The following is a 14,858-nucleotide window of genomic DNA, read 5'->3' on the forward strand; positions in this document are numbered from 1 at the left end:
GTTTGATTTGCTCCAACGCTCTGTCCATCTTCCCCTTTGGTATTGCTTTGTTTGCCCTAAGTTGGCAGGGTATGCCCAGACGTCTGTCCCTTGCTCACTTTGCCACTGGATTCAAGCTATCCTGGCTGATTACGGCTGATTAGCCAGAAACCGGTCCCAGAATGCTTGTTTCCAGTCCAGGGAAGACATGGCTTGGCAGTTCGTACTGGACTGTTCCCATGAGACACAGGGTCAGACTGATTTGCATATGGCCATGTCTGAACTGGGGAGGTGGAGTGAGCTAAAAAATGATGAAAGATTAAACCCAGATCAGTTGACTGGGGGTGAGTGTTTTATTTACTCCAGCGCTCCATCCATCATCCCCTTTGGTATCGCTTTGTTTGCCCTAAGTTGGCAGGGTATGCCGAGACGTGGTCCCTTGCTCACTTTGCCACTGGATGCAAGCTAGCCTGACTGATGATGGCTGATTAGCCAGAAACCGGTCCCAGGATGCTTGTTTCTGGTCCAGGGAAGACATGGCTTGGCAGTTTGGGCTGGACTGTTCCCAGGAGGCACAGGATCACACTGATTTGCATATGGCCATGTCTGAACTGGGATGGTGGAGTGAGCTAAAGAATGATGATGAATTCAACCCAGATCAGTTAAATAGGGGTGGGTGTTTGATTTGCTCCAACACTTCATCCATCATCCCCTTTGAAATCACTTTGTTTACCCTAAGTTGGCAGGGTATGCCCAGAGGTGGGTCCCTTGCTCACTTTGCCACTGGATTCAAGCTAGCCTGGCTGATGGCGGCTGATTAGGGTGACGCTCGCTTAGTCGGATTTTGGATTGCGCTGCTGAAGGGTACCGCTGAACGGACCACAAAGACCAGGAGTGCCTTAATCTGCCACACCTGCGCCTGGCCGCCCGCCCGCCCACCAGCGCCACTTGACTTCTCATGGCCCCTGCTACGCAGGACGCAGTGCCAGGCAAAGCCCAGGCCAAGGGCGGGCCCGTTTGTGCTTGTTGGTGCCTGGTGGAGGCTTGGCTGGGCCACCCCCCTAAAGCCTGCAACCCAAGGTCAGTTATTAGTAATATTTTTAACTTTAATTGTGATATAATATTCTTCACTCGTCCTTGAGTACATCTACCAATTTGACTACAATGTCTGGCCACGAGGGAAAAAGCAGGAAAGCTGCGACGGGGGATCACGTAGCCGGAACCATGGACCAGTTTATTAGTAGGGCTACTTCGGTCTTGGCTCATGAGATCGCCCTGACTGAGCGTAGAGTGTCTCAGGAACTGGAATTTGCCAAACGTTCTTCGATGGGCGATATGATTAAGGCATGAACCCCAGACAGATCTAATGCTAGGGCCATGGGACGCGGAGCTCTGCAACTGGATGGTAGTTCTCCCTACCTGGGAGAGGAGGCTCGTGCTTCCACGGGGGCGTGTTCTTCTGAGCAGAACCACGTGTAAGAACACCCAAGCCTCCACCACGGAAGTTCAAACACGTATTAGCCAACGTGACAAATCTGTAAAAAAAATGGGGGCAATTTCAAAAAGGAAGCGAGGAGAGGGCACACAGAGGGGAAAAAATCCTAAAATCCCGAAGTTGAACGAACAAGGAGATTTACATGATCTTAGTCATTTAAATCCAGGTATGCCTGAGGAGAACATACCATATGCTGCCCCACTTGCTGGGCCCTTGATCGCATCAGATGATATACTTTTGCAAAAGATTGGCGGTCTCATTACCTCCTCTATGCAACCCTTGCTGGACAGATTTTTATTGATAGAGCAGAGGTTGGCGAACTTTGAATCTTTGGTAACGACTAACTTTGATGGCATACAGAAGAACCTTCCACAAAAAAATCTGGTTAATAATGTAATAACTGAAGGTTGCAGGGGTGTTTCTAGTACTAATTTGAACCCCGACCCCCATGTTGGAGAACCAATGGAAGGTCCAAATTTTGGGAAAGCTGCATCAAGCGAAACCAACGACAATGGAGGTGCACCTAAGGGAAATAGTGTTCTGGCGAGGGGTGGGATTAGGCAAGCCCGAACTCCGGTCTTGGACTCTGCAATAAGGTTGCAGGGGGGCCCGAATGGCACAGATAATCCTGATAATCCAGTGAATATTCTACCGCACATTGATTTGCCACCGGAGTCAGTACCATTTGTGGTTGTTTTGCCTGGGGTTCCGGGGCTAGCGGAGGGAAGGTTAGAATCTTACACTGAACTAAAAAACAAAACTACCCACTGGTTAAACAACCATAGGCCCCTCCCTCCAAACACACGCAGCAAAATCTTGTTTGTGCGTAGAGTAAACTGGGTTGGCTCGAGGAAGAAAGATATCACAGGGAACTGTATTGTAGCCAATTTTGGAGATAGATGGGCGGCCCCCTACATTTCTATGGGACAACACTATGACTCCAAATCCTCTGTACAGACCCTGGACCTCAAATATTTCTACCTAGGTATGGGCGGAAAATCCGTTTCGCTCGCGGATTTTGCGGATTTTCGGGAAATTCGCAATCCGCGAGATTCGCGAATCTCCCGCAAAATCCGCAAATCCGCGAGCAGCGGATTTTGCTCGCACTGCTCGCACTGTTCGCGTGAGTTCGCGGCTTCCCAGTACAACTTCGCGCCCCGCGAATAAGTGCTAAATTGCAGAAATACGATCTTAGCAAAACTGAAACTACTTGCCAGGTTCAAAAGTTCAGGCTCATCATTAGTAGCCATTTCCTGTAGTGCTTCCTGAGGGGCCCCTCCAGAGTTCAGTTGCCAGTTGCAACTATTATGTGACCCTGCTCTGAACCTCAGAATAGTTACACATATGCCACAAAGGTCCTGAATTACAGCTAAGGGAGACAAGCAGGAGCCAGGCTGGAAGTTAAAATCCATTAATCAGCCCCTAATTCATTATTGTCAGTTGGGGCAGGGCAGGTGTTGTAACTAATTTTGCAACAATGAAAGCACTTAGCAAGTGCAAAAGATCACTAATCAGGGCGCACTAAGGAAGCAGGTGCCAGCTAAAAAAATATTCTGTGACACATTAATCAGCCCCAAATTAATTCAGGTCACTTGAGGCAGGGAAGGTGTGCTTTGCTTTGCCGAAAATAATGTACACTGGACAACCAGAGGGTGTGGTGATGAAACAGAGGGTGGCATGGGTGGGCCAGAGGGTGGTATGAGTAGTCAGAGAGTGGCAGTGGTGACAGAGAGTGGCAGTGATGAAGAAGAGTGTCCCAAACAGGCTGGACACGTAGAAACAACAAGTTCGCAAAACTTGCGACCCGACAGGTAAGTTCGCAAATTGCGAAATTGTAAAAACCCTCGCGAACTGGCAGAAACACGGGCGAACACAAAAAAAAAAAATCCGCAAATTCGCGGGAATTCGCGGATTTTGCGGATTGCGAGTTCGCAAATCCGCAAAATTCGCGAACGCGAGATCCGCAAAATTCGCCCATGCTTATTTCTACCCCACTTTACCACGAGGCGAGCTGAGGGGGTCTCAGGATAGGATCTGGGAGGGGCGTCCCTATCGTGAAACCGTGATTAATACCTTTGGGGGGCATGATTTTGATTCTGTATTCAACATTCCAGTAAGAAATAAATACAGTACCCTGGATATAGTCGATTGACTGGAGCCAACCCTGGCCCAAATCCACATATGTCCTGACTCTACCTTCGGGGCAGGGGAGGAGCCCTTAGGGCAACCATTTTACCAAGGGAGGGTAATTGGGTGTGAAGGGGGGGCGAGGATTTTTTTTTCTTCTCGCGTATCCGAGGGTGTCGGCAACCAGGGGGCAGGTTCTATTGTCAATAGTACACCTATTGGGGAGGAGGGCTCACTCCACCAAATCATTGCCTCCTTGTGTGAATATTTACCCATACCAATTCATTCACCCGGGCAAGAAATAGAGTCTAACCCATTCTGCGAGTGGGAAGGATCCTCTAATGGCACCAAGGTTATGTCCTGGAACATAGCAGGACTAAGGGGTAAATTGGAACAGCAGGACTGGGGTAATTTTGTGGATGATCATGAAATATGCCTCTTTCAGGAAACTTGGGCTTTAAACACCCTTCATAGAGTAGGATTTGCATCTTATAGTGAGCCAGCTGTGAAAGGCTTGAGAGGCAGACCCTCTGGGGGCTCCCACCTAGGGTATTCAGTAAAGCGCTTTCATACCCACACGCCGGATATCCAATGCATCATCCTCTCTAAGGTTGACCTACCTAATATGGCCATTATTATTGTACACTCAAGACCAGATAAGTATGGGCATACATCAGCTACGTTGAATATGTTGGCAGCCTTATTGGATACTCTTACAGGAGTAGCATTGCCCAATATAGGTGGGGATTTCAATTGCCACTTTGAACCTCTCAATGGGAACCATTATCAATCTTGTCTGAGGAGGATGCAACCTTATTGATCCCGGCTCCTAATGCCTACCCCATAAGGGGATGGACTCCTCTGGTCCTCCAACTGACCCAGTTAACTCTGACTTACTCTTTGAGGGCCTGCAATGGCAGGTTTGCTAATGACAATCCTGGTAACTTTACCTATAATAAACCAGCCCAGGAATCCGTAATAAATTACATCCTAATACATACGACATCTGGCATAAAGCAAACAAGTTTTGTGTCCATCCCCAGCCAGAAAGCGACCACAACCCCCTGGTTCGAACAGTGTCAGAATCGGGGCAAGCTGTAGAACATCACAACCTAACAGTGGACGGTGGAGGCAGACGCATCCGTTGGGGTGCAATATCCCAGTCCCAAGATACTATTAGAGAAATGTATTCATGTACTATCCCAGCGCTGGAAAAGGCTACTCATCTTACTTGCCTTGGAGTTTGTGAGACTCCCAATTTAGAGTTAGCAACCTTCCATCAGGATTTGGTTACAACACTGGGACCCTTTTTTTATTCCGATAAACCAATGAAGAACAATCGACCAAGGGGTAAAAACCCCTGCTATAATACGATGTGCAGAGACGCTAAAAGTGCGCTCTTGTCATCACTTAAAAAGGGCAACAGTGCATCCATTAGGGAAAGTAGGTCTCATTTTTAAAAAGGTGATTTTATGTGCAAAGGCAGAATGGGAAATGGAAAGAATGGAGGCAATAAAAAATGCCTTAGACCATAAAGATTTTAGAGGCTTATGGAATCTGATCCACTCGGGATATCTTGAGGGTAAGTCTGCGATAGAGCCCAATATCTCCGAGGATGCTTGGCGCCTCCATTTTAAACAATTGTACTCAAGAACATCAGAAGTCCAGCCCAGGACTGGTAACATATGTAATACACAAATTTTAGCCGTTCCCAGGGACCCACCCCCTTGCACCTTGGCTGAGGTGTCCTCTGCAATTGCGAAGATACTACCAAACAAGGCCCCTAGTCTAGATAAAATTCCCGGGGACCTCTACAGAAGTGAACAGGCAGTGTTGGCCCCTTATCTCCAATTGCTTTTTAACATGATTTTTAATGGGATGCCGCTCCCTGCCACATGGGCTGGGGCTGAGATCATCCCAATTTACAAAAAGGGGTCCCCAGCTGATCCTGTTAACTATAGCCCAATAACCCTGATAGAGGTGTCTCAAAAGATCTATGTCAGAGTGTTTTTAGCTAGGCTTCATGAGTGGATGGAGGATCATGATATTTTGACCACCCTCCAAGCGGGTTTCAGATGTAAAACATAGACTATAGATCAGTTGTTTAGGTTACAACTGATCCACTGGAAACATATAGTTCTGGAAGGTGGCAACCTCTACCTCACGTTCGTTGACTTAAAATCAGCCTTCGATATGGTCGACTGCGAACAATTGTGGGGTATTCTGTTAGACATAGGAGTGCCACTGTACCTATGCCACCAGTTTACGCTCCTCCATGAAGGTACATATGCAAGGGTGAGGTTTGGCAACAATGGCAAACTGACTTCTCCTTTCCCCGTTGAAAAGGGGGTGAGACAGGGGTGTGTGCTTGCACCGACCCTTTTCTCCCTCTTTTTCAACGGGTTGATTGAAGACCTTCTTGCAGTGAAAGATATAGACCCCCCCAAAACTGGCAAGCCGCAAATTTTCTGCACTTATGTTTGCAGACGACACTCTGCTCCTCTCTAAATCACCTATGGGGATGCAGCGTGTTCTTGAGGAATTTGGTCAGTTCTGTAAGAGGAGAAATCTGGTAGTTAACACCACAAAGACAAAATATATGGTTCTTAATGCAAATTTAACCAATTGCCCTCACCCCACCTTGGAGGGTAGACCTTTAGAAAGAGTTTCTATTTTTGATTATTTAGGTCTCTCCTTAAATGATAAAATGGGGTGGGGTCCCTAAATTACCGAGGCTAATTTGAAACTGAGTCAGGCAACAGGAGGGATCATAAAACTCTAAAAAACCTTAGCTTTAAAGGCCATAAGTCCCCCAGTAGAAATTTTTAAAATTCAAGCCCGGGGTTCCACCATCTATGGGGCAGAACTGTGGGGGCACTCCTCTCTAAATGCCCTCACAATAACTGAAAATAACTTTAAGAAACAGATCCTGGGCTTGCCCAAAAACACGCCCATTGTTCCGCTTAGAATGGATCTGGGCATCAGTCTCATAGCAGATCTGAATTGGTCGCGCCCAATGTTATATTGGCGACATCTCTGAAGCACTCCTGAATTGGCTTATTATAGGGATGATCTGAAAGCTGTGCTGTCGATAATGGGGCGGGCAAGATCCTGTAGTTGGCCTTTATCAGGGACACAACTAGAGCATTGGGCTTGGGTGATCTATGGTCTACGTCTAAAGTCGCATGTGTTGAAATCTCAAAAAAATCTTTAGCACGTGCCCTAAAGGACTACAAACTGGTTCGTATTGTGCAGTAGTCGCCACTTTTAGATTAACGTATGGTTTCTTGGAATACAAGTGCAAATACGAATTCGAACAAGCAATAGACACTAACAACCAGTACTAGCCAAAAAAATTATATCTGCAATTTAGGTATGGGACCCTTCCGCATCAATAGGTGGGAAGGCGGGTCAGGCTTCCTCTGCCCCGGGTGCTTGGTGGAGGAAGAAACCGCTATTCATGTGGTATTCTTCTGTTCGGCATACAAGAGTCCCAGATCTAAGTGGGTGATCCAATTTTGCAAAAACCAGGGGATTAGAAACTACAGAGAAACTTTTAGAATTTTAAAATCAGATACTGTCCCGGTTACTGTTGCTGTGATATCGAAATTCCTATTTGCAATGTGGTTAAAAAGAAGGTACCTTCTTGCCACTGGTCCTCCCAAAGCGTAAGATTTACAGCCTTGTTTTATTTTTCATGTAGGGCAACGTGTAATAAATGAGGCCAACACTTGCACTTTATGTTATCAAGGTGGGCAACATTTGTTGGACACGCACATTATAAGGATGGAACCATATAAAATATTGGAGGGGGTTGATGTGCTTGTCATGTTTTTACCTGAAGTTTTTACATGATTTTATAACTGTCTTTTAATATTTAGATGTTAAATTATATTCTTAAGATATTGTTTTAGATTTCCCATACTGCCTTTTATTAATGGTCAAACTCCCTAAATGAAATAACTGTACTTATATAGCATATGTATGTCTCTGCATTTCCGAATTGGTCTTCTCTGTGTTTCTTTTTTTATTTTGGATGTAAAAACTGTATACCTCTGCACTTTTATGGCCATAATGGCCAAAATAAAGTTATTATGATGATGATGATGATGATGATGATGATGATGATGATTAGCCAGAAACAGGTCCCAGGATGCTTGTTTCCTGTCCAGGGAAGACATGGCTTGGTAGTTCGGGCAGGACTGTTCCCATGAGGCACAGGGTGTGACTGATTTGCATATGGCCATGTCTGAACTGGGGTGGTGGAGTGAGCTAAATAATTATGATGCATTAAACCCAGATCAGCTGACTGGGGGTGAGTGTTTGAATTGCTCCAAAGCTCCGTCCATCATCCCCTTTGGTATTGTCTATGACCACAGACCACAGTGAAATTTCTTTTCGAGATTGTACTTAACAATACCCATATATTTTTTGGAGCGAACAATATCCAAAAGGAACATACAGGAAGGGGTAATTAGAATAATCACTGATTTTAATGCAAGTTGCCATAAAATGTGATAAGAGAGGCTGTTACACCTAGCCCTCAGTCTACATATAGCAAAAGCTCATCCATAAAGGACCGTCTAGTACATAGTCACTATAAACTCAGAAAAGAGGGATCCGATTGTGTGGTTCTTCAGTTGACTCCAAAACAAATATAGCCCCACGTGGCAGCTGCCCACTGCTAGGTGGGGCAGTTGGGAAATCAGCATGGACACTCACGGTGCCCTAAGCACTACCATAGGGGGCGAGCACTGACAATGTGCCCCAACAACCCCCCAACCAGTGTACAACTGAGCCCCACTCACTGGGCCCTCTGTGGGTGACTCTGCAGGCTCCGTTGACCACCTGGCGGTCCCCAGGCACCGACAATGTGCCTTGGCGGGTCCGCCCTTCATTGGCGCCTCTCTCCTCTGTTCTGGCAGGACTATTTTCTTCACCCGGTCCCTCTCCTTGGACCGGGACTTCGGCAAGGAGCCTGCAAGGCTCCGGACATCCTGGCTGCCAGCGGGGCTCCTCCCAACAACACTGGAGCCCCACTCGGGCCAGCAGCCACTTGTCCTCCTCTTGCATATAATCGCCCGAAAGCTTGGCTGGGCACTTGGCAGGGAGCCATCCATCAGGACTTCATTTTTCAAGCTCCTTTGCATTGCGGAAAGTTGTGCAGTCGCCTGATGCGTTTCGATGTCTCACCCATCTTATTCATAGGCTTGCTGCAATGAGACAGAAAAGGATCTCTTTTATTTTCATGTCTTTGCATAATTGATTAGTTCATTGCCCTGAGTGGGCTTGCTTTAAAATGTCTCCCTTTCAAAGCATGCTGGGACATGTAGTCCCTCTTCGAGCCTGTTAATTTTCCTTAAGTAAGTTTCTGTTTTTGTTTCTTTGTAGAGCTCTATTATTCTTCCTTTGTAGGATACGCAATGTTCATGGGCACTATTTACTCAAGGCTGCCTGCGCAGTAGGGCTTCAGAAAAAGTACAAGCCACAACCCTTCCTCACAGAGGTGGTGATCACCCCCACGGCAGGGCAGCCGTGTGAAAATTTTGAATACAATCACCCGAAAGCATGGCGGGCACTAGGCCGGAGCCGTCCCTCAGCACTTCATTTTTCAGGCTCATTTGCATTGCGGAAAGTTGTGCAGTCGCCTGACGCTTTTCGATGTCTCACACATCTTATTCATAGGCATGCTGCAACGAGACAGAAAAGGCTCTCTTTTATTTCTATTTCTTTGCATAATTGGAGGTGCAGAAAGGGGGAAGAGGGGAGGAGAAAGGAGCAAGAGAGGTAGAGAAAGGGGAAGAGGAGAGGAGAAAGAGGGAAGAGAGGTAGAGGAAGGGTCAAGAGGGGTACAGAAAGAAGCAAGAGAAGTTCAGAAAGAAATGAGAGAAGTGTAGAAAGAAGCAACAGAGGTACAGAAAGTGGCAAGAGGGGTGCAGAAAGAGGCAACAGAGGTTCATAAAGAGCCACAAGAAGTGCAGAGAGATGCAAGAGGGGTGCAGAAAAAATCAACAGAGGTGCAGAAAGAAGCAATGGAAGTGCAGAAAGAGACAGGAGGGATGCAGAAAGAGGCAACACAGGTGCAGCAAGAGGCAACAGAGGTGAAGTAAGAAGGAACAGAGGTGCAGAAAGAAACCAGAGAAGCGCAGAAAGAAGCAACAGAGGTGCAGAGGGGTGGAGAAAGAGAAAAGAGGGATGCAGAAAGAGGCATCAGAGGCACAGGAAGAACAAGCAGAGGTGCAACAAGGCACAAGAGGAATGCAGAAAGAGGCAAGAGGGGTGCAGAAAGAGGCAAGAGTAGTGCAGAAAGAGGCAACAGAGGTGGACAAAGAAGGAACAGAGGTACAGAAAGATGCAAGAGAAGTGCAGAAAGAGGCAAGAGTGGTGCAGAAAGAGGCAAGAGAGTTGCAAGAAGAGGGGTGCAGTTAGAGGGAGAAAGGGTGCAGAAAGAAACAAAAGAAATGCAGAAAGAAGAAACGGAAAATGCAACACAGGTTCAAAAAGTTGGAAGAGGAGTACCGAAAGAAGGAACAGAAGTACAGAAAGACACAAAAGAAGTGCAGAAAGAGGCAAGAGGTATACAGAAAGAAGGAAGAGAAATAAGGAAAGAAGCAACAGAGGTGCAGAAAGAGGCAAGAGGGATACTAAAAGAAGGAAGAGAGGTTTTAGGAAGAAGGAACAGAGGGTCAGAAAGGGGCAGAGGGGTGCAGAAAGATGCAAGAGGGGTACATAAAAACAAGAGAGGTACAGAAAGAAACAAGAGAAGTGCAGAAAGAAGCAACAGTGGTGCAGAAAGATGCAAGAAGGTGTAAAAAGTAGGACGAGAAGTGCAGGAAGAAGGAACAGAGGTGCAGAAAGACGCAAGATAAGTGCAGAAAGAGGCAATAGGGATACAGAAAGAGGGAAGATAAATACAGAAAGAAGCAACAGAGGTTCAGAAAGAGGCAAGAGGGGTACTGAAAGAAGGGAGAGAAGTGCAGGAAGAAGGAGCAGAGGTGCAGAAAGAGGCAAGAGGGGTGCAGAAAGAGGGAAGAGAAGTACAGAAAGAAGGAGCAGAGGTGCAGAAAGATGCAAGAGGAGTACAGAAAGAGGGAAGAGAAGTGCAGAAAGAGGTGAGATACATACAGAAATAGGCAAAGAAGGTACAGAAAGAGAGAAGAGGGGTACAGAAAGATGCAAGAGAGAAATGCAGAAAGAGCCAAGGGGATGTAGAAAGAGGGAAGAAAAGTGCAGAAAGAAGCAAGAGGTGTGCAGTAAGAAGCAACAGAGGTGCAGAAAGAGGCAAGAGCAGTGCAGAAACGGGGAATAGAAGTGTAGAAAGAAGAAACAGAGGTTCAGAAAGAGGTAAGAGGGGTGCAGAAAGAGGGAAGAGAAGTACAGAAACAAGGAACAGAGATGCAGAAAGACACAAGGAAAGTGCAGAAAGAGGCAACAAAGGTGCAGAAAGAAGCAAGAGGGGTATAGAAAGAGGGACGAGAAGTGCAATAAGAAGGAACAGAGGCACAGAAAGACACAAGAGAAGTACAGTAAGAGGCAAGAGAGGTACAGAAGGGGGAAAGAGGGGTGGAGAAAGGGGAAGAAAGGTGCAGAAAGGAGGAAGAGGGATGGGGAAAGATGTAAAGGGGTAGAGAAAGGGTTAAGAGGGGTGCAGAAGGAAGCAAGGGGGGTACAGAAAGAAACAAGAGAAGTGCAGTAAGAAGCAACAGAGGTGCAGAAAAAGGCAAGAGGGATACAGAAAGAGGGAAGAGAAATACAGAAAGAAGCAACAGAGGTTCAGAAAGAGGCAAGAGGGGTACTGAAAGAAGGGAGAGAAGTGCAGGAAGAAGGAGCAGATGGGCAGAAAGAGGCAAGAGGGGTGCAGAAAGAGGGAAGAGAAGTGCAGAAAGAAGGAGCAGAGGTACAGAAAGATGCAAGAGGAGTGCAGAAACAGGGAGGAGAAGTGCAGAAAAACACAAGAGAAGTACAGAAAGAGGCAAGAGGGTGTAGAAAGAGGCAAGAGGAGGGCAGAAAGAGGCGAGATACATACAGAAATAGGCAAAGAAGGTACAGAAAGAGAGAAGAGGGGTACAGAAAGATGCAAGAGAGAGATGCAGAAATAGCCAAGAGGGGTGCAGAAAGAGGGAAGAAACGTGCAGAAAGAAGCAAGAGGTGTGCAGTAAGAAGCAACAGAGGTGCAGCAAGAAGCAAGAGCAGTGCAGAAACGGGGAATAGACGTGTAGAAAGAAGGAACAGAGGTGCAGAAAGAGGTAAGAGGGGTGCAGAAAGAAGGAAGAGAAATAAGGAAAGAAGCAACAGAGGTGCAGAAAGAGGCAAGAGGGGTACTAAAAGAAGGAAGAGAAGTTTTAGGAAGAAGGAACAGAGGTGAAGAAAGGGGCAGATTGGTGCAGAAAGAAGCAAGAGCGGTACATAAAAACAAGAGAGGTATAGAAAGAAACAAGAGAAGTGCAGAAAGAAGCAACAGTGGTGCAGAAAGATGCAAGAAGGTGTAAAAAGTAGGAAGAGAAGTGCAGGAAGAAGGAACAGAGGTGCAGAAAGAAGCAAGATAAGTGCAGAAAGAGGCAAGAGGGATACAGAATGAGGGAAGAGAAATACAGAAAGAGGCAAGAGGGGTACTGAAAGAAGGGAGAGAAGTGCAGGAAGAAGGAGCAGAGGTGCAGAAAGAGGCAAGAGGGGTGCAGAAAGAGGGAAGAGAAGTGCAAAAAGAAGGAGCAGAGGTGCAGAAAGATGGAAGAGGAGTGCAGAAAGAGAGAAGAGAAGTGCAGAAAAACACAAGAGAAGTACAGAAAGAGGCAAGAGGGTGTAGAAAGAGGCAAGAGGAGTGCAGAAAGTGGCGAGATACATACAGAAATAGGCAAAGAAGGTACAGAAAGAGAGAAGAGGGGTACATAAAGATGCAAGAGAGAGATGCAGAAAGAGGGAAGAAAAGTGCAGAAAGAAGCCAGAGGTGTGCAGAAAGAAGCGATAGAGGTGCAGAAAGAGGCAAGAGCAGTGCAGAAACGGGGAAAGAGGGGTGGAGAAAGGGGAAGAAAGGTGCAGAAAGGAGGAAGAGGGATGGGGAAAGACGTAAAGGGGTGGACAAAGGGTTAAGAGGGGTGCAGAAGGAAGCAAGGGAGGTACAGAAAGAAACAAGAGAAGTGCAGTAAGAAGCAACAGAGGTGCAGAAAGAGGCAAGAGCAGTGCAGAAAGAGGGAAGGGAAGTGTAGAAAGAAGGAACATAGGTACAGAAAGACGCAAGAGAAATGCAGAAAGATGCAAGGGCGGTGCAGAAAGAGGCAACAGAGGTGCAGAAAAATACAAGAGAAGTTCAGAAAGAGGCAAGAGGGGTGCAGAAAGATGGAACAGAGGTTCAGAAACACGCAAGAGAAATGCAGAAAGATGCAAGAGCGGTGCAGAAAGATGGAAGACAAGTGCAGAAAGACGCAGAAGTGCAGTAAGAAGCAACAGAGGTGCAGAAAGACACAAGAGACCTGCAGAAAGAGGCAAGAGGTGTGCAGAAGGAGGGAAGAGAAGTACAGAAAAAAAGAACAGAGGCCCAGAAAGACAAAAGAGAAGTACAGAAAGAGGTAAGAGAAGTGCAGAAAGGGGGAGGAGGGGTGGAGAAAGGAGCAAGAGAGGTAGAGAAAGGGTCAAGGGGGGTGCAGATGGAGGGAAGAGAAGTGCAGAAAAAAGGAACAGAGGCACAGAAAGACAAAAGAGAAGTACAGAAAGAGGTAAGAGAGGTGCAGAAAGAGGCAAGAGGGGTGGAGAAAGAGGCAACAGAGGTGCAGAAAAATACAAGAGAAGTTCAGAAAGAGGCAAGAGGGGTGCAGAAAGATGGAACAGAGGTTCAGAAACACGCAAGAGAAATGCAGAAAGATGCAAGAGCGGTACAGAAAGATGGAAGAGAAGTGCAGAAAGACGCAGAAGTGCAGTAAGAAGCAACAGAGGTGCAGAAAGACACAAGAGACCTGCAGAAAGAGGCAAGAGGTGTGAAGAAGGAGGGAAGAGAAGTACAGAAAAAAGGAACAGAGGCCCAGAAAGACAAAAGAGAAGTACAGAAAGAGGTAAGAGAGGTGCAGAAAGGGGGAGGAGGGGTGGAGAAAGGAGCAAGAGAGGTAGAGAAAGGGTCAAGGGGTGTGCAGACGGAGGGAAGAGAAGTGCAGAAAAAAGGAACAGAGGCACAGAAAGACAAAAGAGAAGTACAGAAAGAGGTAAGAGAGGTGCAGAAAGAGGCAAGAGGGGTGGAGAAAGAGAAAAGAGGGATGCAGAAAGAGAAAACAGAGGCACAGGAAGAACGAGCAGAGGTGCAACAAGGCACAAGAGGAATGCAGAAAGAGGCAAGAGGGGTGCAGAAAGAGGCAAGAGTAGTGCAGAAAGAGGCAACAGAGGTGGACAAAGAAGGAGCAGAGGTACAGAAAGATGCAAGAGAAGTGCAGAAAGAGGCAAGAGAGTTGCAGGAAGAGGAGTGCAGTTAGAGGGAGGAAGGGTGCAGAAAGAAACAAAAGAAATGCAGAAAGAAGGAACGGAAGATGCAACACAGGTTCAAAAAGTTGGAAGAGGAGTACCGAAAGAAGGAACAGAAGTACAGAAAGACACAAGAGAAGTGCAGAAAGAGGCAAGAGGGATACAGAAAGAAGGAAGAGAAATAAGGAAAGAAGCAACAGAGGTGCAGAAAGAGGCAAGAGGGGTACTAAAAGAAGGAAGAGAAGTTTTAGGAAGAAGGAACAGAGGTGCAGAAAGGGGCAGAGGGGTTCAGAAAGAAGCAAGAGGGGTACATAAAAACAAGAGAGGTACAGAAAGAAACAAGAGAAGTGCAGAAAGAAGCAACAGTGGTGCAGAAAGATGTAAGAAGGTGTAAAAAGTAGGACGAGAAGTGCAGGAAGAAGGAACAGAGGTGCAGAAAGACGCAAGATAAGTGCAGAAAGAGGCAAGAGGGATACAGAAAGAGGGAAGAGAAATACGGAAAGAAGCAACAGAGGATCAGAAAGAGGCAAGAAGGGTACTGAAAGAAGGGAGAGAAGTGCAGGAAGAAGGAGCAGAGGTGCAGAAAGAGGCAAAAGGGTTGCCGAAAGAGGGGAGAGAAGTGCAGAAAGAAGGAGCAGAGGTGCAGAAAGATGCAAGAGGAGTGCAGAAAGAGGGAAGAGAAGTGCAGAAAAACACAAGAGAAGTACAGAAAGAGGCAACAGGGTGTAGAAAGAGGCAAGAGGAGTGCAGAAAGAGGCGAGATACATACAGAAATAGGCAAAGAAGGTACAGAAAGAGAGAAGAGGGGTACAGA

Source organism: Lissotriton vulgaris, chromosome 6 (genome assembly GCF_964263255.1).
Source record: "Lissotriton vulgaris chromosome 6, aLisVul1.2, whole genome shotgun sequence".
NCBI lineage: Eukaryota > Metazoa > Chordata > Amphibia > Caudata > Salamandridae > Lissotriton > Lissotriton vulgaris.